General features: G+C 39.0%; 1 long non-coding RNA gene across 1 annotated transcript in view; it reads left to right on the top strand.

Moving 5' to 3' along the window:
* LOC125753620 (uncharacterized) overlaps positions 1 to 19622 on the top strand; it is a 32502-nt gene extending 12880 nt beyond the window's left edge. Inside the window, exon 3 of the long non-coding RNA XR_007405856.1 lies at positions 19374 to 19622. This is a non-coding gene — a long non-coding RNA (uncharacterized LOC125753620). The remainder of the gene's footprint in view (positions 1 to 19373) is intronic.
* The last annotated feature ends 5600 nt before the right edge of the window (positions 19623 to 25222 follow it).

A 25222-nucleotide genomic window follows, 5' to 3' on the forward strand; every position in this document is an offset into this window, starting at 1 on the left:
GATGGGCCATGCACCAGGACTATTCTAGGTACAGAAGATGAAGTCAAGGACAGCTTGTACAAAAAGGCAAGGCTTTGTCGCCTCCAAAAGACATGTTAGCCCTTACATGTATTCTCTATTAAACCCCAAATAACTGAGGGGACCCTCAGGCAAACTCAAACTGAGATAAGAGATTTTTGGCTTTTTCATAAAAATCCACTTAACTAGGTATAGACACCCTTATAAATGAATAAATAGAAAGCTTAATGTGACACTCTACGTTTGCATACTTAAAACCATGTGCCTTATTTATGGACTATTAGTAGAGGATACAAAACTATCTTAAGCATTTCAACTAATTGCATGGATTATTTCATTGAGTTTTAAGAGGAAAATAGATATAACATTAATAACAATACTTAATAGTTGTTGAGCACTTTTTAACCTCCAGTCACCATTTAGGAGCTTTACATGCACTGTTTCTAACCTTCACTCTGACCTGTCTTCACAAGGTTTTTTAAATTTTTATTTTTTTATTTGAGAGAGAGAAAGAGCCTGAGGGCAGGACAAAGGGGCAGAGAGAGAGGAAAATCTTAAGCAGAGCCCTCGCTGAGCGTAGAGCCTGGAGTCTGAAGCCAGGAGTGTGGAGTGAGGAACCCAGAAGGGGGAGCCCATCTCACAACCCTGAGATCTCAGCCTGAGCCCAAACCAAGAGTCCATTGATTAACCAACTGTGCCACCCAGATACCACCTGTTTTCATGGTTTTATATGTAAAGAAACTCAACCAGAGCTGCTAAGAAGAATCTGGATTCAAACCTGAGTTTTCTTAACTCTCAAGTTTCAAGATCGTTTCCCTTTTTCTTGTGTGTGTGTCCTTAATCTTTTTTTAATCAATTTTTTTTCATCATGATAAATGCACTCTATAATCCCTATCATCTTTGTCACCCATCCCCCCCTCTCCTCTGGTAACCATCAGTTTGTTCTCTAAGAACATGTTTCTTGGTTTCTCTCTCTCTCTTTTCCCCTTTTGTTTTATTTCTTAAATTCCACATATGAGTGAGATCTCATATGGTATTTCAATTTCTCTGACTTATTTTGCTTAGCATAATCCTCTCTAGCTCCATTCATGTTGCAAATGGCAAGATTTTATTCTTTCTTATGGGTAATATTCCATTGTGTGTGTATACCAGATCTCCTTTATTCATTCATCTATCAATGTACACTTATGCTGCTTCCATAGTTTGGCTATTGTAAATAATGCTACAAATAAACATACAGGTGCATGTATTCCTTTGAATAGGTGTTTTCATATTTTGGGGGAGGAAACCTAGTAACTGTGATAACTGAGTCATACAGTAGTTCTATTTTAAAATTTTTGAAGGATGCCTGGGTGGTTCAGTGATTGGGCATCTGCCTTCAGCTCAGAGCATGATCCCAAGGTCAAGGATTGAGTCCCACATCAGGGTCCTTGCAGGGCTCCTGTTTCTCCCTCTGCCTGTGTTTCTGCCTTTATGAGTGTGTCTCTCTCATGAATAAATAAATAAAATATTTTTAAAAAATTTTTAGGAACTCCATCCTGTTTTTCACAGTGTCTGCACCACTTTGCATTCCCACCAACAGTGTGCAAGGGTTCCTTCTCCTCCTTAACCTTGCCAATACCTGTTGTTTCTTGTGTATTTGATTTTAGCCATTCTGATAGGTGTGAAGTGATATCTCATTGTAGTTTTGATTTGCATTTCCCTGATGATGAGTGATGTTGAGGATCTTTTCATGTGCCTTTTGGCCACCTGTATGTCTTCTTTGGACACAAGAAATGTTTAGGGGTGGTAGATATGTCTATTACCTCAGTTCTGGTGATGGTTTCATAGGTGATTACATATGTCCAGACCCATCAGATTTATCCATTAAATATGTGCAACTTTTTGTATATCAATTATTTCTCATGAAAGCTGGTAAACAAAGAAATTAATATACAAAAAAAATTCTACTTGAATCTTTTGGGGGCCTCCGTGGCATGTGTGTATGTGTGTACATGAGTGTATATGAAGGAGTTTAATTTATATACTAACTAAAGAACACTTAGCTAAGAAAATAAGAGCTAAGTCCTATTTGCATGGAGACCCATTCACCCAGGACACACACAAGGGAAAGGGTAAGAAAGGACTTTTGGAGGGACTTATGCAATTGGCTCAAGAGATGCTATGAGTGATTCATGTATTTCTTCATCACATATTGGCTAAATGTGTGTTATGCCCTTGACATTGAATAGTCAGTTGAGATCCAATAAAAAGTGAACACAATCCCTGCCTTCCTAAAACTTACTGTCTAGTGGAAAAGACAAATTTCAAATGATCACACAAACAGATGTTTATAATAATCATAACTAATACTTATTGAGGTCTTCCTCTGTGTCAGACATGATTTCAGGCACTTTTCCTACACTAACTTATTTAATAATTGCCAAGAAAAACTGGAACAAAACCAAAAGACCTGTAAGCTACATGCTGCTATTAATACCCCCATCTGTATATCCAATAAAACCTGTGGAGGAAAGGTTTGTGGGTGACACGAGGTCATTCTCTGGGGGGACTAACCTAGCCTGGCAGTCAAGGAAGGCTGAGAAAAGACTATCCAGGCTGCCTTACCTTCCAAGGTGGGCAGGGTATTTCACAAGCAGTAGGGGAGGGGAGTGCTGAGAGTATATTGGTCTGGAACACTGGTGAATTCTTAGTGGTAGACAAGAGAGTGGAAAATGGACATTTATTAATTACATACTGCTTCCTATATGCCAGAGTCTGTGCAGTGCTGAAACCTATTCCTGAATCATATTCTGACATGACTTGAAGGTTCTGATCCTGAGTTCCTTAAAGAGGAGGGGTTCAGAGATGAAGTACATCAGGCTACCCATAGGGGTACCTAATTAAAATGAGGTGACCCCTGAACCCTAGGGAGTAGCAACAGCATGGGGTTGGCAGTGTCATATGCTCTGATGGTGGCAGCACGAGAGTGGCATCTGTGGTGGCAGTGGGGGGACACCAGTGACAGCTGAGACAAGCTCACAAGTCACCTGGGATGCTGCCAGAGTAAAAACTCAGAGATATCTCTTATCAGATGCTGCTAAAGGCTGGTGTGACTTCGGGAAGTTTGAGTTACATGTGAGCTATATCCCTAAATGTTTCCCTGCATATTCTCTTAGAGCTTTTTGATACTTTCTGGTTCCCAAGCATTCAGCTTATCACTGCCTGTATTGTCTGCTGAGAACTGCTGCCACTCACAACTTTGAGATCCTCCCGTGGGGGTTTTTGTTTTTCAATTTCAATCATTGACTTCAAATCATTTTCATTTGGCTGTTGCTTCATATGCTTTACCCTCTCAGCAGCTTCTGATCTTATTCAAGATGTGCTTGGTGTAGGAAGATGAACGACTGAAAAACAGAGCCTTATTTAATTTGACAGACAACAAAATATGTAGAATTTTTTAAATGTGTTCTTAAAGTTCCAGTTATAATCCTGAAAATGATGGATTAGTACAAAGAGAAGATTTAAATTATCCAGCCTGAAATCTGGATTTTGATGTCCAACAGATTCTATTAAATGCCATTGGATATACTGTATTTTTTTTTCAGCTCTTTGTATAATTTCTGGTATGTTCCAAATCAGCAATGATAGTTGTAGAGAAATTAATACTGATCTATGCCTTAATTTTGGATTCAGTGTGTGACCTGAAATGAGTGAAGATAGTTGAGAATATCATTACATTCCAGGGGCACCAGAGGCATGTTTATGGAGGACTAGGGTAGTGAGTAGTCGGAAGTGTGGTACCTACTTGAATAGTGTTTCTAGAAGTTTAGTGCTTAGACCAGCAGTGTCAGCATCATCTGGGAATTTCTTAGAAATGCTACCAGCAGAGTGCTCCCAAAATAAGCCTCTCAGGTGGGGCTTATCAATTTGTGTTTCAACAAGCCCTCTAGCTGATTCTCATGTATGCTAAACTTGAGAACCACTAAGCTACTCAAAACCACAGTGGCTTAAATAAAATAGAAGTTCATCTCTGACTAATGTGTTAGTCTATGAATAAGTAGTCTAGGAGTGAAATGGCAGTTCCATGAGGTTGAGGACCTAAGATCACTCTATCTGGTCACTCTGCTCCTCTCAATACGTGGCTCCCATCTCCTGGTCTGCAGTGGTTACTCCAGTCTGGCTCTTACACCTGAGTTTCAGCCAGCAGGAAAGAAGGATAAGAAGGAGATTATGGGGCAGCCCAGATGGCTCAGTGGTTTAGCGCCTGCCTTCAGCCCCCGGCGTGATCCTGGAGACCCGGGATTGAGTCCCACGTCAGGCTCCCTGCGTGAAGCTTGCTTCTCCCTCTGCCTGTGTCTCTGCATCCCTCTCTCTCTGTGTCTCGTGAATAAATAAAATCTTAAAAAAAAAAAAGAAGGAGATTATGCCTCTTCCTTCTAGGGTCATGACCTAGAAACTGTACATATTACTTCTAATCTTTTTGACATTCACCTAGTCACATGGCCACACATGGTCATCTTTACCTTATATCATTGGCCCAATTACAACCTGGGGTGGAGGTGGAGTTATTGACTAAGAAGTAGGTAATGGATATTGGGAGATTACCGGTAATCTTTTAGACTCTAAAGGAAACTTTTACCTTCTGCCCAAATTATTCCATTCTGTTTTTTTATTTAGATATAAATTTCTCTCTAGGAGATAGACTAAGAGCAGAGGAATTTAAGTAATATCTAGTCAACTCATTTTTTGGTAAAAACATTATCTTCAGGAACTACATCAAAATAGAAAGTTTTTGCACAGTGAAGGAAACAATCAACAAAACTAAAAGGCAACCTACTGAATGGAAGAAGGTATTTGCAAATGACCTATCTGATAAAAGATTAGATTTATTTTTTTTAAGATTTATTTGTTTATTCATGAGAGACACAGACTAGGCAGAGACACAGGCAGAGTGAGAAGCAGGCTCCACACAGGGAGCCTGATGTGGGACTCGATCCCGGATCCCGACATCATGACTTGAGCCGAAGGCAGGTGCCCAACCGCTGAGCCACCCAAGCATCTGAAAGGGTTAAAGTATATAAAAAACTAATACAACTCAATTTAAAAAATTTAAAATGGGCAGAAAACATGAACAGAACAGATATTTCTCCAAAGAAGACATAAGATGGCCAACAGACACATGAAAAGATGCTCAACATCACTCATCATCAGGGAAATGCAAATCAAAACCACAATGAGATACCACCTCACACCTGTCAGAATGGCTAAAATCAAACACACAAAAAACAACAAGTGTTGGAGAGGATGAAGACAAAAAGGAGTCTTCGTGCACTGCTGGTCGGAATGCAAAGTGCTATAGCTACTGTGGAAAACAATACGGAGTTCCTCAAAAATTTTAAAATAGAACTACTCTATGATCCAGTTATCACACTGCTAGGTATTTAACCAGAAAAAAAATGAAAACACTGATTCAAAGGGATACATGCATCTGTGTGTTTATTTGTAGCATTATTTACAATAGCCAAACTATGGAAGCAGCATAAATGTCCCTTAATAGATGATTGGATAAAGAAAATGTGGTATACATACACAATGGAATAAGTATTCAGCCATAAAAAGGAATGAAATCTTCCCATTTGCAACAACATGGATGGAACTAGAAAGTATAATACTAAGCAAAATAAGTCAGATAAATCTAAATACCATACGATCTTACTCATATGTGGAATTTCAGAAAATGAGCAAAGGGGAAGAGAGAGAGAGAGAAACCAAAAAAGTTCTCATGTCCCTTTATTTTGGTTTTGGCTTTGTATAGTAAAAACACTTTATATGAAATCTACCCTCTTAATAATATTTTAAGCGCACAATGGAATACTGTTAACTACAGGCATTATGTTGTATAGCAGATCTCTAGAACTTATTCATCTGGTATAACTGAAACTTTATATACACTGAACCACAGCTCCTCATTTTCCCCTCATATCAACCCCTAAAAACCACCATTCTACCCTCTGCTTTTATGGTTTGACTATTTTAGATGCCTCACATAAGTGAAATAATGCAGTATTTGTCCTTTTGTGACTTATTTCACTTAGCATAATGTCCTCCAGTTTCATCCATGTTGTAGCAAATTAAAGAATTTCCCTCTTTTTAAAGACTGGATAACATCTCATTGTATTATATGCTACATTTTCTTTATTTTTCTTGTTTTCCCCCAAGTTTTTATTTAACTTTCAGTTAGTTAAACATACAGTGTGATATTAGTTTCAGGTGTTGTATGGGTTGCATTTTGTTTTTCCATTCATCCATCAGTGGACCCTTAGGTTGTTTGCATGTCCTAGATATTGTGAATAGTGTGCTTCAATGAATAGGGAAATATAGATATCTCCTCAGAATGTTTTTTATAAAGACTTTATATTTTTAGAGCAGTTTTCAGTTTACAGCAAACTTAAGAGGGAAGTACCGAGATCTCTCATACATCTGTTCCCAGATCCCATACATCTGTTCCCACACATGAACAGCCTTCCCCATTATCTTCAGAATCCTACATTTTTCACCAAGGATGAATCTACATTAATACATTATAATCACACAAAGTACATAGTTTACCTTAGGCTTCACTCTTGGTGTTGTACATCCTATGAATTTGGACAAATGTATAATGACATATATCTAACATGATAATATCAGAGTATTTTCATTGGCCTAAAAATTAACTCTGTGCTCTGCCCATTCATCTCTCCCCTTGGCCCCAAAATGTTTTTTGAGACTACTACAATTCATCAACATCATCTTTTCTTCTTCTCTAAGTGCATGCTAAGATTATGTGATCGGTAAACAAGATAATCCAAGTGAAAATACTTCATATAGTGCCCAATGTCTAACAGCTTTTACTTTCTTATTATTGTTTTTATATTAAGATATGACAAGCCCAGCCCTTGTCTACCATTGAAGAGACCTAATAAACATTTGACGATTAAATGAATAAATGGCAAAGTGAACGAATAAAAAAGAGGAGGCCTGGATTATAGTACGAGTTTTGTATAAACCAGTTCTATGACCTTTGACTAGTGTTTTAATGTCTCCGTTTTTCTAATCAGTGAAGTTGAAGAGGGAGGAGAGAGAAGGCATAACTCTAAATTCACTGAATCACCAACTTTTTAAGTTGAGAGGGCATTTGGCAGACCTGTCAGTTGGTAAGTAGTTCATTAAGTTCACCCGGAGGCCAAAGGTGGTATTGTCAAGTTTTCCCCATTTAATAAACTGGACTGTCTAGTTCTCTGTCCAGAAAACATCTCTAGACACACAGTAGAATGTCAGTAAATGTGTGTCAAATGAGTGAAATAATGAATGATATAGTGTTACATAATTTAAAGCTGATTTACATAGGTTCTTAAAAGCCTGATTATCAGATAACTTATTTGACTATTAATTATTAATAATAATTCAGAACTACTTGTAAGAAGATAATTCAGTTAATTAATAATATATTTCTTGGGGGCAGCCCCGATGACTCAGCGGTTTAGTGCCACCTTCAGCCCAGGGCCTGATCCTGGAGACCTGGGATCGAGTCCCGCGTCAGGCTCCCTGTATGGGAATTGCTTCTCCCTCTGCCTATGTCTCTGCCTCTCTCTGTCTCTGTGTCTCTCATGAATAAATAAATAAAATCTTTAAAAAATAATAACAATATATTTCTTGGGGACACTTTTGCCCCCAGGATAAAGTATGTTTTTTTTCCAACATGTTATTTTAGCACAATACAGTTAGAGTTTCATTATTTTTAAATGTAGGTGTGTTTGTGTGCATATGTGAGAGAGAGAAAAAAAATTTTTTTAAGATTTATTTATTTATTTTAGGGAAAGAGAAAGCATGAAGGGGAGGTGCAGAGGGAGAAAGAGAGAGAATCTCAAGTAGACTCTGCCCTAAGCATAGAGCCCGATTTGGGGCTCAATCTCATGACCCTGAGATCATGACCCGAGCAGAAACCAAGAATCTGATGCTTAACTGACTGTGCCACCCAGGTGCCACAAGAGTAATTTTTAAAACCTACATGAATATACATTAGGATGTTAACAGTAGTTATCTCTGGATGGCAAAAATATAGGCAATTTTCCTTTCTTTCTGTTCCTTCTTTTATATTCCTTGTTTTATGTGTATGTTTTAGGTAAAATTTGTATGTAGTATTAGTTTCAAGTATACAATATAATAATTCAGTTTTTATATACACTGCAAAACAACACCACAGTAAGTCTAGGTACCATTTGTCACTATACCCTTAACCCAATCCCCACATTTCACCACCTTCCAAACCCCTTACTCTCTGATAAACACCAATCTGTTCTCTCTGTGACTTTTGTTTGTTTTGTTTTTTAGAATCCACGTTTGTGTGGAATCATAAAGTATTTGTTTCTCTGTCTGACTTATTTCACCTAGCATAATACCCTCAAGATCTGTCCATGTCACAAATGGCAAGATTTCATTATTTTTTATGGCTAAGTAATATTCCATTGTACACGTTTACCACATTTTCCTTATGATTCGTTCTTTGATGGACACTTAGGTTATTTCCATATCTTTTTTTTTAATTCCAGTATAGTTAACATACTGGTCTTATATTAACTTCAGGTGTACGATATGGTTATTCAACACTTCCATACATTAGCCAGTGCTCATCACAAGTGCCCCCCTTAATCCATATTGCCTATTTCACCAATCCCCCCACTCACCTTCTATCTCGTAACCATCAGTTTGTTCTCTCTAGTTAAGAGTCTGTTTCTTGGTTTGTCTCTCTTTTTTTCCCCCTTTTCTCATATGTTTTGTTTCTTAAATTCCACATATGAGTGAGATAATACAGTTATTTGTCTTTCTCTGATTGACTTATTTTGCTCAGCATTATACTCTTTAGCTCCATCCAAGTTGTTGCAAAAGGCAAGATTTCATTCTTTTTTATGGCTGAATACTATTTCACTGTATATATGTATACTACATCTTAATCTATTCATCTATTGATGGACACTTAGACTGCTTCCATAATTTGGCTATTTGTAAATAATGCTGCTATAAATATATCCCTTTGAAGTAGTTTTTTTTTTAATTTGGGGGGGGGCAAATACCCAGTAGTGCAATTACTGAATCAAAGGGTAGTTTTATTTTTAACTTTCTGAGGTTGTTTCCGTATCTTGCTATTCTAAATAATACTGCAATGAACATAGGTGTTCCTTTTATTTTTTTGAATTAGTGTTTTCATTTTCTTTTATAAATACCCAGAAGTGAAATAACAGAATCATATGGTAGTTCTATTTGAAAATTTTTGAGGCTCCATACTGTTTTCCATAGTGGCTGTACCAATTTACATTCCCACCAATAGTGTACAAGAGTTTCCTTTTCTCCACATCCTTGCCAACTTTGTTCTTGATAATAGTCATTCTAACAGGTGAGAGGTGGTATCTCATTGTGGTTTTGATTTTCACTTACCTGATAATTAGTGATTTTAAACATCTTTTAATGTGCCTTCTGGCCATCTGTATGTCATCTTTAGAAAAATATCTTCTTAGATCTTCTGCCCATTTGTTAATCAGATTGTTTGGGTTTTTGCTCTTAATTTGTTTGAGGTCTTTATATATTTTGGCTATTAATCCCTTATCAAATATATGATTTGCAGGTATCTTCTCACTTTCAGTAGGTTGCCTTTTCATTTTGTTGATGATTTCTTCTGCTGTGCACAAGATTTTTAACTTTATGTAGCCCCACTTATTTATGTTTGTTTTTGTTGCCTTTGCTTTTGGAGTCAGATCCAAAACCAATGTTAAGAAGCTTACTGCTAGGAATTTCATGCTCAGATCTTACATTCAAGTCATGTATCCATTTTGAGCTAATGTTTGTGTATGGTCTAAGTTTATTATTTTGCATGTGGCTGTCCAGTTTTCCCAACACTATTTACTGAAGAGACTGTCCTTCCCTCACTATATATTCTTGGTTCCTTTATTGTATATTAATTGACCTTATATGTGTGGGTTTATTTCTGGGTCCTTTATTCTGTTCTTTTGATCTCTGTATCTGTGTTTATGCCAATACCATATTGTTTTGACTACTATGGCTTTGAAGTAGTTTGAAATTAGAGAGCATGATACCTACAACTTTGTTCTTTTTTCTCATTTTGTCTGTTTGAGGTCTTTTGTGGTTCCATACAAATTTTGGAATTATTTGTTCTAGTTCTGTGAAAAATGGCATTGGGTATTTTGATAGGGATTGCACCAAATCTGTAGATTGCTTTAGATCATGTGGACATCTTGACAGTATTAATTCTTCCAATCCATGAGCGTGGATTATCTTTTTATTTATTCGTATCTTCTTCAATTTCTTTCATCAGTGTTTTATAGTTTTTAGTGGTATGGGTCTTTTACCTCCTTGGTTAAATTTATTTCTAGGTATTTTACCCTTTTTGATGCAATTGTAAATGAGATTATTAACTTCTCTGATAGTTCATTATTAATGTACAGAAACACAACAGATTCCTGCATATTGATTTTGTATCCTGTTAATTTACTAAATTATAATTTTATTGCAGTTTTAATTTACTATATTAGTTTTATATAGTATCATATCATCTGCAAATAGTGACAGTTTTACTTCCTTCTTTCCAATTTAGATGACTTTTTTATTTTTTCTTGCCTAATTGCTCTGAGTAGGACTTCCAATACTATGGTGAATAAAGGAGGGGAGAGTAGACATCCTTGTCTTGTTCTTGATGTTAGAGGAAAGCTTTCAACTTTTCACCATTATGTCTAATGTTAGTTGTGTGTTTATTGTATATGACCTTTATTATGTTGAGGTATTTTTTCCATACCCATATTGTTGAGAGTTTTTATCATGAATGGATGTTGAATTTTGTCAAATTTTTTCTTACCATCTATTGAGATGATTGTGTAATTTCTTCTCTTCCTTTTTTTTTAAAGATTTATTTTTATTTATTCATGAGAGACACAGAGAAAGAGAGAGGCAGAGGGAGAAGCAGGCTCTGTGCAGGGAGCCCGACATGGGACTCGATCCCGGGTCCCCAGGATCAGGCCCTGGGCTGAAGGCGGCTCTAAACCACTGGGCTACCGGGGTTGCCCATCTTCTCTTCATTTTTTAAAAAGATTTTATTTATTTGACAGAGAGAGAGTACAAGCACAAGCATGAGCAGGGGGAGCAGCAAGCAGAGGGAGAGGGAGGAGCAGGCTCCCTGCTGAGCAAGGAGCCCAACATGGGGCTAGATCCCAGGACTCTGAGATCATGACCTGAGCTAAAGGCAGATGCTCAATTGACTAAGCCACCCAAGCGCCCCTCCCTTCATTTTTCTTTGTCATATTTCATTGTGTTGTGTCATACTGATTGATTTGCAAATATCAAACCATCTTTGCATCCTTAGACTAAATCTCACTTGATCATGATGTATGATCCTTTTAATGTGCTGTTAAATTCAGTTTGTTAATATTCTGTCGAAGATTTTTATATGCACATTTTTTAATTCAGAAAAAATGCTATTTTGTAATTCATTTATTGAATAATCTGAACCTAGAAGATATAAACGTGGTTAACTGTCTTCACTTTCTAATTATAAAAAGTTAATATAGTTTAAGAAATAAAGTTCAAGCATAAAGGAGAAAACAAACTATCTTAAATGTACTAAACCAAATCTCCCTTCCCAACCCTTATGGATATCTAGAGGGTTCCCCAAGCTTCCTACTCATTTTCAGTTATTAAAAATTCAGTCTAGTTCAGTCCATACTTGAAGATTTCACTCACATCCATTTTAATTCCCACTCATTCCCTTTCCCAGTCTCAAACCTGGCTTCCCAGCACAAATCTTGCTTCCCTCCCAAAGGCTATGAAGAGGGAAGGGATCATTTTTTGTTGTAACTTTCCCCTTTTCCTAAGATCAAGATTTTTAGGATTGGGAACTGAGAAGAAGAATGGAAGAAGTGGAGCACACCTTTCCTCAAGTGGACCACCAGTGTGATTCTCTGGAGGTTTCTATACTGACTTCTCAGGTTCACACCCACTGGGATAGAGCTCCCATGTGGTGGGGTCACTTGCAGATACTCTGATGTTCAAGTGACTCCCTCACAGCATGGCACCTTAGTATGGGAGCTCCACAGAGGGAAAACACTCTCTAGCTTCTGGCCTGGATGTACAGTCCATGGCATCTGGCTCCTAGGAACCAACCTCATCTCCCACCCTTAGGAAACCCTTTTGGGTGTTGTAGAGGCAAGATGAATCAAGCTAAACTGCCTTCTAAACTGTCCTTTTGGGATCCCTGGGTGGCGCAGCGGTTTGGCGCCTGTCTTTGGCCCAGGGCGCGATCCTGGAGACCCGGGATCGAATCCCACATCGGGCTCCCGGTGCATGGAGCCTGCTTCTCCCTCTGCCTGTGCCTCTGCCTCTCTCTCTCTGTGACTATCATAAATAAATAAAAAATAATTAAAAAATAAAAATAAAAAAATAAACTGTCCTTTTGTCCCAGAGGATCTTATCCATGCTCTTCTTGCCAAACGATGGGACCACCTTATCTCACAATCCTGTCTTACCTCTTTATTCTCCTTTTCCCTACTCAGAAGTGTATAGAACAGTTGTACAAGGATAGGGTGTTAGCAGCATTTCCCCAAGGGAGAAGTGCCAATAGTCCCTTTAGCTTTGGAGGGCAGAGTGGTAGAGTCCTCCGTATGGGGCAGACCATTCTAGGTTCTGATGCATCTCCCTTCACACCCCCATCAGCCTTTGGCTTATAGTCACTGAAGAAGTTTGACCACCTCATAATAAACTCTGTGAGAGCAGTTAGACTCTGACTGCTTGAAGATCTTTTTCAATCATGCAGTATTTAGTGCTCTCTGTCCTGAGCTGTGAGTACTCTTTGCTAACTCCAGGTAAATAGGTGAGATTTTCCTCAACATCTGGTTGTATATATCTCATTTTAGGTTTTTTATTTTTTTATTTTTTTTTATTTTTATTTATTTATGATAGTCACAGAGAGAGAGAGAGAGAGAGAGAGAGAGAGAGAGAGAGAGAGAGAGACATAGGCAGAGGCAGAAGCAGGCTCCATGCACCGGGAGCCCGATGTGGGATTCGATCCCGGGTCTCCAGGATCGCGCCCTGGGCCAAAGGCAGGCGCCAAACCGCTGCGCCACCCAGGGATCCCTCATTTTAGTTTTATAGGAAAAAGAATGAAAGAAAATAACCCAAAATGCCAACAATGGCTTCCACTCTGTCATAAAACTGAGTATTTTTTATTTGTCTTCATGCTTTTCTATTTTAAAATTTTCTAGAATGAACATGCATCACTTTGGTAATGAGAAAGAAAGCAGTTTATTTAACAAAGAATTATTAATGCAAATATGACTTGTAGATTGGTAAAATGAAAGAGTAAGTAAACTATCTTGACCAATTCAACTTTATTGTTTTCATCTCAAATACTGGGCTACCTCATTAATGTAGATTATTTTCTCCTTTAGTTTATTCATAGCCTGAATAGAAAGATAAAATGTCTGCTTTATCAAAGAAAATAAGCTTTTGTCCCCTGCACCTTCAGAAGAAACTAGTGCTTTTAAAAGTTAACTGTCCAATGTTAGATCATATTTGAAAATGGGCTATTTATTGGGTTTATTTTATTAAATTCTCATTAGCAAATGAATATTCTTAAATTGCTAACCAAGTATCATAAAATGTGTTTTGCCCTCAGAAATCTTTGCTGAACTCCTTTGTACCTACTTCAACCTTTGTTCAGAAGTTTAAAAATGAGCTGATAGTGAATATTTCTTTTTTTTTTGATAGTGAATATTTCTGAAGGGCTTTTTTAATATATATACTTTCAAAAACATACACTTAAAAATATAGCTAACATTTAAGATCTTATTTTTAAGTAATCTGTGCATCCAATGTAGGGCTCAAACCCACAACCCTGAGATCAAGAGTCACACGCTCCACCAACTATGCCAGCCAGGTGCCCCATAGATTTAACAATTATTTTATTTTATTTCATTTTATATTTAATTTCTTTTTTAAGATTTTATTTATTCATGAGAGACACACAGAGAGAGGCAGAGACACAGGCAGAGAGAAAAGCAGGCTCCATGCAGGAAGCCTGATGTGGGACTTGATCCTGGGTCTCCAGGGTCACTCCCTGGGCTGAAGGCAGGCACCAAACTGTTGAGTCACCCAGGTGTCCCAGATTTAACATATCTAAGTAGATATTTAATATATATGTTAAAAAGCAGGCTTGCAAATTGACATAATTTTTTAATTATCTACAAAGGCTAACAAATCTTACTATCTCACTGTCAGTGTAAATAGAAATTAGGATCTCTAATTCACAACTCTGTCTTTAAGGTATGTTTCCTTCACAGTGCCTACCCCATGGTATATTTGTCAAATAAATGGATAGAATTATCCTTAACCAGGTTGATATTTCATTCTTTACATTTCAAAATTATAAATAAACATGTGCTTTTTCCAAAAACTTCACACAGTACAGAGCATCTGGAGTGTACAGTAAACCACTTGCACATATTTCTAACAATGGCGTATATCCTCTCAGATATTTTTATATATGGGTTTATTTATTTATGGGTTTATTTTTAATTACCTCATTAAAGTTTTTAATCTAACCTAATTTCAACTCTGGTTTCCATATACAAATATCATATGCAATGCCTTTTGTTTAATAAATACTATAGTCATTTAGATTTTTGCTTTGTTTTGTTTTGTCTTTTACCCATTCTGCCTGTAGATAATATGCAAAAATTTTCTAGGTCATAATTAGTTTTCCACCAGCATTTCTCCCTGAAACAATAACCAGCACCAGTGCACACAATGAGAAAAAGACATCCATCTCTACTTCTAGTCAGCCGTACATTTTTCCATGTTTAGTAAGCTATGCTCCGTGTGGCATATGCTTCAATAAGCCTTTCATAAGATTTAATTGGAACTTAGGCAGTCAATAAATATTTGTGGAATTGACCTGAATTTCAGTAATTATTCTGTAATTCTTAAAGCATGTGAACATTGGACGGGTAACACAGGTTAGTGTTTTTCACTTTGAAGTTTGCAAAACCTCTACAAACGCATTTCTGTATCAGATGATACTAGTCAATGGGTTGTTGTTAGTTGGGGTTTACTACAGAGAGCCTTTTGATCTCCCTCCACTCATGCTTTTCTTGGTCTCAGATTTCTAAACTAAAAACCTCGATTGGGAATAAATTCATTTCCTTAAGCCATCTGGTGGCTTTCACCTGTAACTACATCAACTAGTGGCCAAACATGGAATTATCCAGCTCGCCCCCAACAAACCTAAGGACTGTCATTTTCTTCCTGTGTGTCTTACAAGATGTGTTACAATGAAGTACTACCTAAGTAATATGTAAATGTTAAAAATCCAAGAGAAATATTAATGATTCTAATGCCAGGGCTACTTTAATATCAAGAGCAACATAGTAAAGGCTATGAGTGATGGAATAAGAAAAACTATGTTATTTTATCATAATTAAATGCTAAGACAATGCTTCATTGTGCCCCTACATGTGCCAGGCAATATGCCTGGGCCATAAAAACCAACATAAGAGGCCTATGTTCTCAGGGAATGCAGGCAAAGAAATATATGAACAAATACAACTGCTTAAGTATTATAATAAACTTGCCGGGGTGCAGATGGGAAGAACCCTGACAGGGGATCTTTTATCCCACACAGAACACCGGGGAATGGACTCTATTCTCTCACAGAGCCAGCAAAATGCCAGAAAAAAAATCAAAATTGTTTTCTGGAATCAGCTCAAAATAATGATTAAGAAAATAATGGAGTTACAAATGCATTGCATAAGTTTGTATCCTATCTTCTGCAAATCAAGAATATTCATATTTTTGTGCAATGCATAGCCCTCAAGGCTACATTACCCCAAATTAGATCACAGTGGCAGACCCAGGGACCCCAGGGTCAGTAGATAAGCTCCAGGTGTGCACCTAACTTAGCCAAACACCACCTCTAGCCCCAGCTTTTAGAGAAGGTAAGACAGCAAAGAGGAGTCTGAGCCTGCTTACCAGGCTGTAAGTGTGCCCTTCTAGCTCTAGCTCATTACCCCTGAGCAACAAAGTGTTATCGGAGCACATTCTGCCTTGCAAGGTCAGAGAAGGTTCCTGAGAGGCTGTTAAGTTTCAGCTGAATGTGGAAGAGTGGATAGGAATTCACCAGATAGATACAGGGATAAAGCCATTCCATTTAATGGAGACATGTGCAGCAATGCAAAGTATTAAAAACACAAGGTCCATTCGGTATTCTGCAGGTGATTCTGTATGGCCAGAAAGGCCATCGTGAACAAGGAGTGGTGAACACTGCAGCTAGGGAAGTAAGCATGTGCGCACTCCTGAGGGTGATACATACCATACTCAGGAGATGGGCCTTTAGCCCCTCTGCTAGTGTGGCCACTGAAAGACTTTAATAGGGTAATGATGTAATCATTTGCATTTTAGGGAGACTACCCTGGAAGCATGATGGATATTGAAAAGGTACACACCAGAACTAGAAGGCCAGTTAGGTGGCTGCTACCATGTATTCCAGGCAAGACATTAGGAGGTTTTCTGGATGAAGCTAGTGCCAATAAAGATGGAGAAGTGGGGATGGATTTGAGAAATATTTAGCAGTTAGAATAAACAGGTCTTTGTGACTTGGATATAATAGATTAGATACATAGAAGAGTTGAGGATGATTCCCAGATATCTGGCTTATAAATTAATGTTCCTAGGCAGCAGAATACACATGTCTGAAATACAATGAGATGTCAGGGCTGGAGATACAAATTGGGACCTGCTCAGCATCAGTACTATGGGAAAGGAAGAGATCATCCTTGACCAAAATATTATAATAATCACATTTGGAAGAGAGGTGTTAAATAAGTGTCAAATGACTAAACGTACATTCTTTTTTTAAAAAGATTTTATTTGTTTATTCATGAGAGACAACAGAGAGAGAGAGGCAGAGACATAGGCAGAGGGAGAAACAGGCTCTATGCAGGAAGCCCAATGTGGGACTCAATCCCAGGACCCACGGATCACACCCTGCGCCAAAGGCAGATGCTCCACCGCTGAGCCACCCAGGTGTTCCCTAAATATACATTCTTATATCCATCTGAGTATATACAGATAACCTGGCAGGCTGAATAGGAAGACATATTCTACAGACCAGTGCCTGGAAAAGAGGTTGGGGTTGAGTGGTAGGAGACTCAGAACAAGGTGAAAGTCTGGTTTTGTGAAGATATGGATAGTTTTAAAAATAATTGTTTTTACCAAGTGTGTATCTAGCTACATTAACATCCTATACCTGAAGTCACAGTGCTGAGTCATTCTTGTTCAGGGCAAGCTGTCATTGATATGGTTAGCTTTAATTGGAACATTGAGCCCCACACCTGACCAGCACTATGGATGGAAAGTGGGGAGGAATAGGAGAGCTGCCGGTATGGAGCTCTGCAACATCTACCTGTCTTTTCCTGGCTCTCTCAGACTTGGTGGAAATTCCAATCAAGGTCACCCTAGGGAAATATCAACATTATTCATCTACTGGAACTTTAAATTAAAAAGCTACCTAATTTGGGGGGGGAGGGAATTATTTCCTCTTCCATTAATAAATCCATTTTTCCCCTCTCATCTTCCAACCCACTGTGTTTTAGAATAAATTCATTCCAGTTAATATGAAAATGAGAAGCCAGAAATTATGAAGGATGCTTATGGATGCAGTTCTAGTGATTCACTAAATCTGTCTGTTAATCTAGGTATGAATAATACACTTATTTTTCTATCATTTAAATGCTCTCAGTATCCATCTGCTCTTGGAATCAACTGGAACATCCAAGCATTATAAGGAAGGTACTAATGGAAAGATACCGAGCCCCTTTATTAATACTAAAAGCTCCATGTCACTTTCAGACAATCAGTGGGGACCATCCTAAAGGAAGGCATGATGCCCACACAAGGATAGTATTGGAATAAACTTGACCCTTGTGGGGAAAAAAACCCAGCCCAACCAGAACAAGCTACTGTTCAGTATTCCCTTATTGAAATGTTCAAAAGTAAAAAATATAAACCTATTTCACCACATTTCTGCTGAAATATTTATTATTGTCTTTAGCAAACCCAGCATGGACAGATAAAAAATAGAGATTTCTCAGTGAGACCAAGCACTTTCTATAAAATGTTTTGACATCTAATGAGGTTAGTATTTCTTTATTAATATTCTTTAAAAAAATATTATGGTTCTTCTTCCTATTCATTCTTGTTGATAGATTTTGAATAAGTTGGTCAATTGGCCCCCAAATCCTTTGGGGTTTTGATTGAAGTCTTTTATGTCCCTATCATAAGCTGAAGAGAACAGATGTCTTTAGTTTTCCTATCCATTAAAATGATTTTTTTTCTATTTCTTTTTTTTTCTTTTTGCCTCAATGAATTTTAGCATTCTTTATATAGGTCTACCTACTTCTTAAATTCATTCATTATTGTTTTATAACAACTTGCTGTACTTAAAATGTACCCAAAAGTGCAAGCCACAGTGTCATATGTACCAAGACATTTAAGAATCTGAAATATTTCTATTATGATACTTTAAGAAATCACAGGAAATAGAGGAAAATATCATAGTCACTTTTTGTTATGAAGAAATGGCTCGTCTTATAAGTTATATTTTGGTTACTTTATGGAAATGCCTACACAATCACAATGTGACTGCAGCAAAAGTGGTTTTTTGAAGAGCACAGCCTGTCAGATCAATCTGATTTCTTCTAGAGCAGCGTAACTGACTTTTAGATAACAGCAAAGAATTATATGTAAAGTATCTGGATTTCAGGAAGTCTTTATTCTAATGAATATGTCTGTCACAAAGAATCTAGTAAACAGTCTGGTGCTAGCTACATTGTTGGAGAAGTTGTACTTGAAAGGAAGCTATCTTTTTAACTCTATGCTTATTTATTAAATTTAAAGACAACTAGTTTTCTGGCAAACACACATTATTCTTATAGGAAAAGTCAACTAGATTTTTCAGAGTTGCTGTTGATCACAGATAAAAAGCAGTTTAATGCTTTTGGTCTATTTGCCTGGAAAACATTCTTATGCCCAAGTTTCCTAAACTGTAGATATTAGACAACATGACAGTGTCAGCTTGAGAACAAAGAGAGGATCACAATTGTATAACCTCATGATTCCATGAATTCTGCTGTTCATTTCCACACCAGTTTATTTAGCCTCTTATTAGCTCAGGGAAGCCAAAGTCCAAAGGAAAGATGATTTGAGGGGTGGCGGGGTAGGGAACATATTCATGGGTAAACATTGCGACTTTCACAACATCTCAGTCCCTTCTCTAGTTTTCAGGGTTTGAAGAGATAACTATGGTAGAAAGCAACGGAAACTGATGAATATGCAGAGCAACTGGAACTCTCATACATTGGTGGTGGGGATGCAAAATGGTGCAACTGCTCAAGATGACAAAGAAGAACATCAAACCACAAGCACAAGACCTTTCTATTATGGTATATTTCTATTTTTTGTGTTGTACACCCATGAACACAGTTCTATATTTGCCCAACAGAAATGAAAACATGTGCTTGCACAAAGATTTGTATGTGAACGTGTTTATCTGCATTACTCATAGTAACCCTCAAACTGGGAGCAACCCAAATATCCATCAGTGATATACAGCTTAAATACATTGTGATACAGTAGTCAAAATATGTAAAGAACCCAGATGCCCATCAACAGATGAATGGATAAAGAAGATGTGGTATGTATATACAATGGAATAGTGCTTAGCCATCAAAAAGAATGAAAATCTTGCCATTTGCAACAATGTGGATGTAACTAGAGGGTATTAGGCTAAGTGAGATAAGCCAGTCAGGCAAAGACAAATATCATACAATTTCATTCATATGTGGAATTTAAGAAACAAAACAGATGAACATAAGGGAAGGGAAGGAAAAAAAAAGATGAAAACAGAAGAGACAAACCATAAGAGATTCTGAACTACAGAAAACAAACTGAGGGTCACTGGAGGAGAGGTGGGTGGGAGATGGAGTAACTGGGTGATGGGCATTAAGGAGGGCACTTGATGGAATGAGCACTGGGTGTTATATGCAACTGATGAATCACTAAATTACCTCTGAAACTAATAATACACTCTGTGTTAGTTAAATTGGATTTAAATTTTAAAAAACCTTATGATACATCTATGAAATGGACTGTTACTTAGCAATAAGGAGGAACAAAATATTAAATAATACAACATGAGTGAGTCTCCAAACCTTTCCACTAAATAAAAAGTGAGACACAAGGACTAAGTACCATACAATCCTAATTATACTAAATTCTAGAAAAGATGAATTATTGGGACAGAAAACAGATCCTGGTTGCCTTAGGCCAGGGATTGGAGAGGTGGCTAGACCACAAAAGGGCAGGAGGAAACATTTTTAGGTGACTAAAATGTTGGGGAATGGTATTGTATGTAAATTATACTTCAGTGAAGCAAGGGGAGGAATTAAACAGGAACATGAAGCTGAGGAGAGAGAGTTAAGCATAAATCACATTAATCTGAAATACTTGAAAATATATATAAGTAGTATTATAAGTATTACAGGCATTTTGGTATAACTGGAATGATACCAATGTAAATGGCCATGAGTAAGCTTACTTTTCCAGCTAGCACACATGTTCATGATTGTCATCTCCTTCCTTTATTGCAATTACTGTCAGCATCAATATTGAGAACCCTTTCTCAGGATGCCTGGGTGGCTCAGCGGTTGAGCATCTGCCTTTGACTCAAGGATGATCCCAGAGTCCAGGGATTGAGTCCCACATCGGGCTCTCTGGGGAGAGCCTGCTTCTCCCTCTGCCTATGTCTCTGCCTCTTTCTCTGTGTCTCTCATGAATAAAAAATTAAATCTTTAAAAGAGAGAGAGAGTGCTCGTTTTGGCAGCACATATACTAAAAGAGAGAGAGAACCCTTTCTCACATGAGGTACAGGATTCGATTCCCACAAACATGGTTTTTGGCTGGTCAGAACTAAGGTTCTTTCTGTACCTCGCATGGCCTCCCTTTTGCCTAAGCAGTCCAAAAGCCGCAGTCAGCCGCTCTCTGCTTTCTGTCTGCAGTCTCCTGAGTAGCAGGGGACTTGGTACAGCAGAAACTTGGAACCATGAGGCTGTGTGAGCGGCCTCCCCAGAAATCGAGAGCACTGTTACCCAACTTTAGTAGCATAGAGAGAGAGAGTGTGTGCACTTCCAGAAAGCTTCTGTCTGCATTTCCAGAACCAGAGAGTCTAAAGATGGTGAAAAAGGACAGGGTCTGTCCCTCAGGCAAAGTGTAGGCACTTGGCGAGGGAGGCTTCAGAGAGAGAGGGCTGCCTGGCCATCCCAAGCACAGGCAGGACGGGCGCCAGGTCCTGGGGACACAGCACTTGCTCCTGCTGCCTGCAGGTGTCCGGGCCTCAGAGCCCCAAAGATACAGCAACTGAGCTCTGTACAGAGGAAAGGGGGTGCGTGGAGGCCGTCCCGCCCCATCTAACTCCAGTTGTCCCAGGAGGCTTAAGTCAGGTGTAATTTCAGGATCCTCCGATGATCATCAAACTGTGATTTTTCAGAAACAACACCAAGTCTTGTGAATTGAAACAAAGAACATTCCTGCCTGCTTGTGGGTGCTTTCAATTTCTTTAGGAGTTACACTGACTCAGAAAGTTTTACTTTCAAATGTTTAGGATAGGTCATAAATGAACCTGAATTCCTTCATCCTAAAGAGTAATTAACAGTTGATTGACAATGCTACATTATTCTACTTGGTCAATTGGAAGAGATTAGAGAGGAGGTGTCAAAAGCTGGGGGTGAGGGAAGTAAGAGAAGACAAACTTGATGAAATGTAATAATTTTACGAACAGAGGCACAGTGCTCTCCACTAGACACAAAGACTATGCACTAGTATTTCTGCTGCGCGTGCTGAGGCCCACCCAGCTCGGTGACGGGAAAGGAGTTCACCTAAGACCTCAGGACATGATAAAAGGCAGATGTTCCGGGCAGTCCCGGTGGCACAGCGGTTTGGCGCCGCCTGCAGCCTGGGGTGTGATCCTGGGGACCCGGGATCGAGTCCCACATCGGGCTCCCTGCATGGAGCCTGCTTCTCCCTCTCCCTGTGTGTGTGTGTGTCTCTCTCTCTGTGTGTGTCTATGAATAAATAAATAAAATCTTTAAAAAAAAAAAAAGGCAGGTGTTCCCACCATCTCATTTCCCTGATGCAAGACACAGGCCCAAGAGGTAAGTAGCATAAGGGAGTGAGGCCGGATCCCAGGCCTTTCCATCTCTATATCCACACTCCTTTTACCACATGTGATGGGTATGATAGGTCCCAAGGGCACAGGCTTAAGGAACTGCCCCCCACAAAAAGACAGGAAAATCTCCAGCTCCTTATATTCTTATTTCTTGCTTCCAGCATTGAAATGCAGATGTGCTTTTGGAAGAGATCATCGGAAACTGTTCAGAGGCTCTTCCAGATGCTAGGGGATGGTGGATGTCATCCTAGCCTCACAGCAGGCTGCTTCTCTTCTGAAAAACCCTCAATCCCCTCCATGCCTCCTTCTTCTCCCACCTTTTTTATTAAGGCTATCACTTGCCAGCCAATCTCCCGATTCTTTCATCCAAATACACTCCTTCCCTTTCTCCTCTGAAGTCCCTGTGTATTTTGTCTGGCCTTGCTGTATTCTGCATTGTATTACAGTTATTTACTATCACAGGTTTGCTTCCCCAGAGGCAGACCCCTAGATGAGGACTCAGGTACAATTGATTTATTGAGGAAGGGACTGGGAGGAAGGAGGGGGGAATAGGAGAGGAAAGGAGAAGAAGCCACATAAAGGGTAACTTCAGGTAAAGACTCAGGCTCAGCCTCATCCCAAAAAGAGCTTTGGAGTCTAAATTATACCTATATTTGCTCTTCTTGGGCAAGAAACTAAGGGCTGCTCTGGAGGATGTGAACTCCTAGGCAGGGATCTCTGCAAATGTAGGCAGAGCACCTACAGGCACTTGGAAACTGAGAAGGGATACAGAGAGGGAAGGGGGAGGGCAGGCTCTGGAGGAGTGCTGACATGTCCTCACACCAGTGCATTTGCCTTATCTCCCTGTTATGGGTTGAATTGTGTTCCCCAAAAAGATGTACTGAGGTCCTAATCCCCAGTACTTCAGAATGTGACCTCCGTTGGAAATAGAGTATTGCAGGTATAACTAGTTAAGACGAGGGCAGATTGTAGTAGGTCATGCTCTTGCTCCAATGTGACTAATGTCCTCATGGGAAGATGATGTAAAGACACAGGGGGAGAATGCCATATGATGGTGGAGGCAGACTGGAGTTATGTGGCTGTCAGCCAAGGAATGTGAAGGGTTACTGGCCACCATTAGAAGCTAAGAAGGATGGGGCGCCTGGGTGGCTCAGTGGATTAAGCATCTACCTTCCACTCAGGTCATGATCCTGGGATCCTGGGATCAAGCCCTGAGTCGGGCTCCCTGCTCAGAGGGGAGTCTCCTTTCCTGCTCCCCCTGCTTGTGCTCTCGTTCTCTCTCTCTTTCTCTCTCTCTCTCTCTCTCTCAAATAAATAAGCAAACAAACAAATTATTTTAAATTAAAAAAAAAGAAGCTAAGAAAGGGCAAGAAGAATTCTACCCAGGATTTCAGGGGGAGAATGGCCCTACTGACACCTTGATTTGGGACTTCCAGCCTCCAGAACTGTAAGAGAACAAATTTCTGCTATTCTAAGCCATCCAGCATGTGGTAATTTGTCATGGTGACCCTAGAGAACTAATCCACTCTACTAGACTATAAGTTCCTGGCAACCAGGCAACACCTTGCTCACTTCTCCCTTTAATGTCTGTTTATAGCAGGTGCTGAGCCAGAGCAAGTGAAGTACTTTTTCTACTCTTAAGTTCCCCAAAGCTGTGTGCCAGCCTTGTGTTGACTGAGCAATTCCTTTGACGCACAAGTGGATGGTGGGAACTGGGGCTAACTCCTGGAGAAATTAGGAGTCTTTAGCTCCCTGTACTATGTCTGTTATATTCTTGAAGCCTACTTGGGAGCCTCACTGGGTCTTGTGTTGCTCTTGATAATATCGAAATGTGTCAGTCCTGGTCTTCTGTAAGGGGATAAGGTGAACATCTCTCCTCTGTGCTCCCAGAGCACCCTGGGAAAACTTCACTCCTGACTCTGCTGCGGGCTATGAAAGTGATTGGTTTGTGCTTCTACTCTCTCCTGAAACTGAGGACCCTGGTAGGGGGTGGCCTTACTTATTTCTGAAACCCTCAATACCCAGTGTCTGGTACATAACAGGATTTCTGTGCATTGTTGTACTGAACAAACCTGGATATTCTAGAGCTTAGCTACAAGTTCTAGAAAATTTCTGGATAATCCTAGCTTTCCATTCCTCAGTCTGAGCAACCCAGTGTCTCAACAAAGATTTGGTGTGTATATTGTGTGTTTTATAGGCACACTGTGCTCATAGAGAGGCTAGAAAGCTGGCCCAGCTCATTTCTTCATGGTTTATTATGCGGAAAAACATAAGCCTTCTGTTTTCCTGGGTTGTTAACTTGGCACCTCATTTCATGTATAAAACTTGCATTAAAAGATACTACCTCTGAGAGTTAATCAGCCATATAAAGATCAAAACTACTTTACAGTACAAGGGACTCTCCAAGCTCATATCCTCTGAAGAATGACTGTATAGACCAGGTGAGAGAGACTGGGTCCCTGATCATTAATCCTCAAAACAACTTAATGAAGTTAGTATAAGATTCACCTCAAAGACGGTAAAATTGAGACTCAAATATATTAAGTGACAAGCCTAAGATCACCCAGCTGCTAAGAGATGGAGCTCCATGTCTCTGGCTGAAAGCCACGGATTTCTATAGAACTCCATTCAGACTCTCAAAATGACAGAATTTTAAAGAAAAGAACCAACTGTTTTTCACAAGAGGATTTGGACTCACTTGTTCAAATGAGTGATGTTCTTCACAGCCATCCCTTGGATGGTTAAATAGAAGTTGTGATGATGTGCTTTTCCTCATTTGGGAAACAATTCTTTGAAATTTGGGAGATTCAGAACCCGAGGGACATTCTTTTAAGTATTACTTCTGGTGCCTAATCTGCAACTCTGAAATCTTTCTAAGTAAAACAAGGAGAATAAGGCAGACGA

The sequence above is a fragment of the Canis lupus genome, chromosome 25 (genome assembly GCF_003254725.2).
Source record: "Canis lupus dingo isolate Sandy chromosome 25, ASM325472v2, whole genome shotgun sequence".
In the NCBI taxonomy this organism is placed as follows: domain Eukaryota; kingdom Metazoa; phylum Chordata; class Mammalia; order Carnivora; family Canidae; genus Canis; species Canis lupus.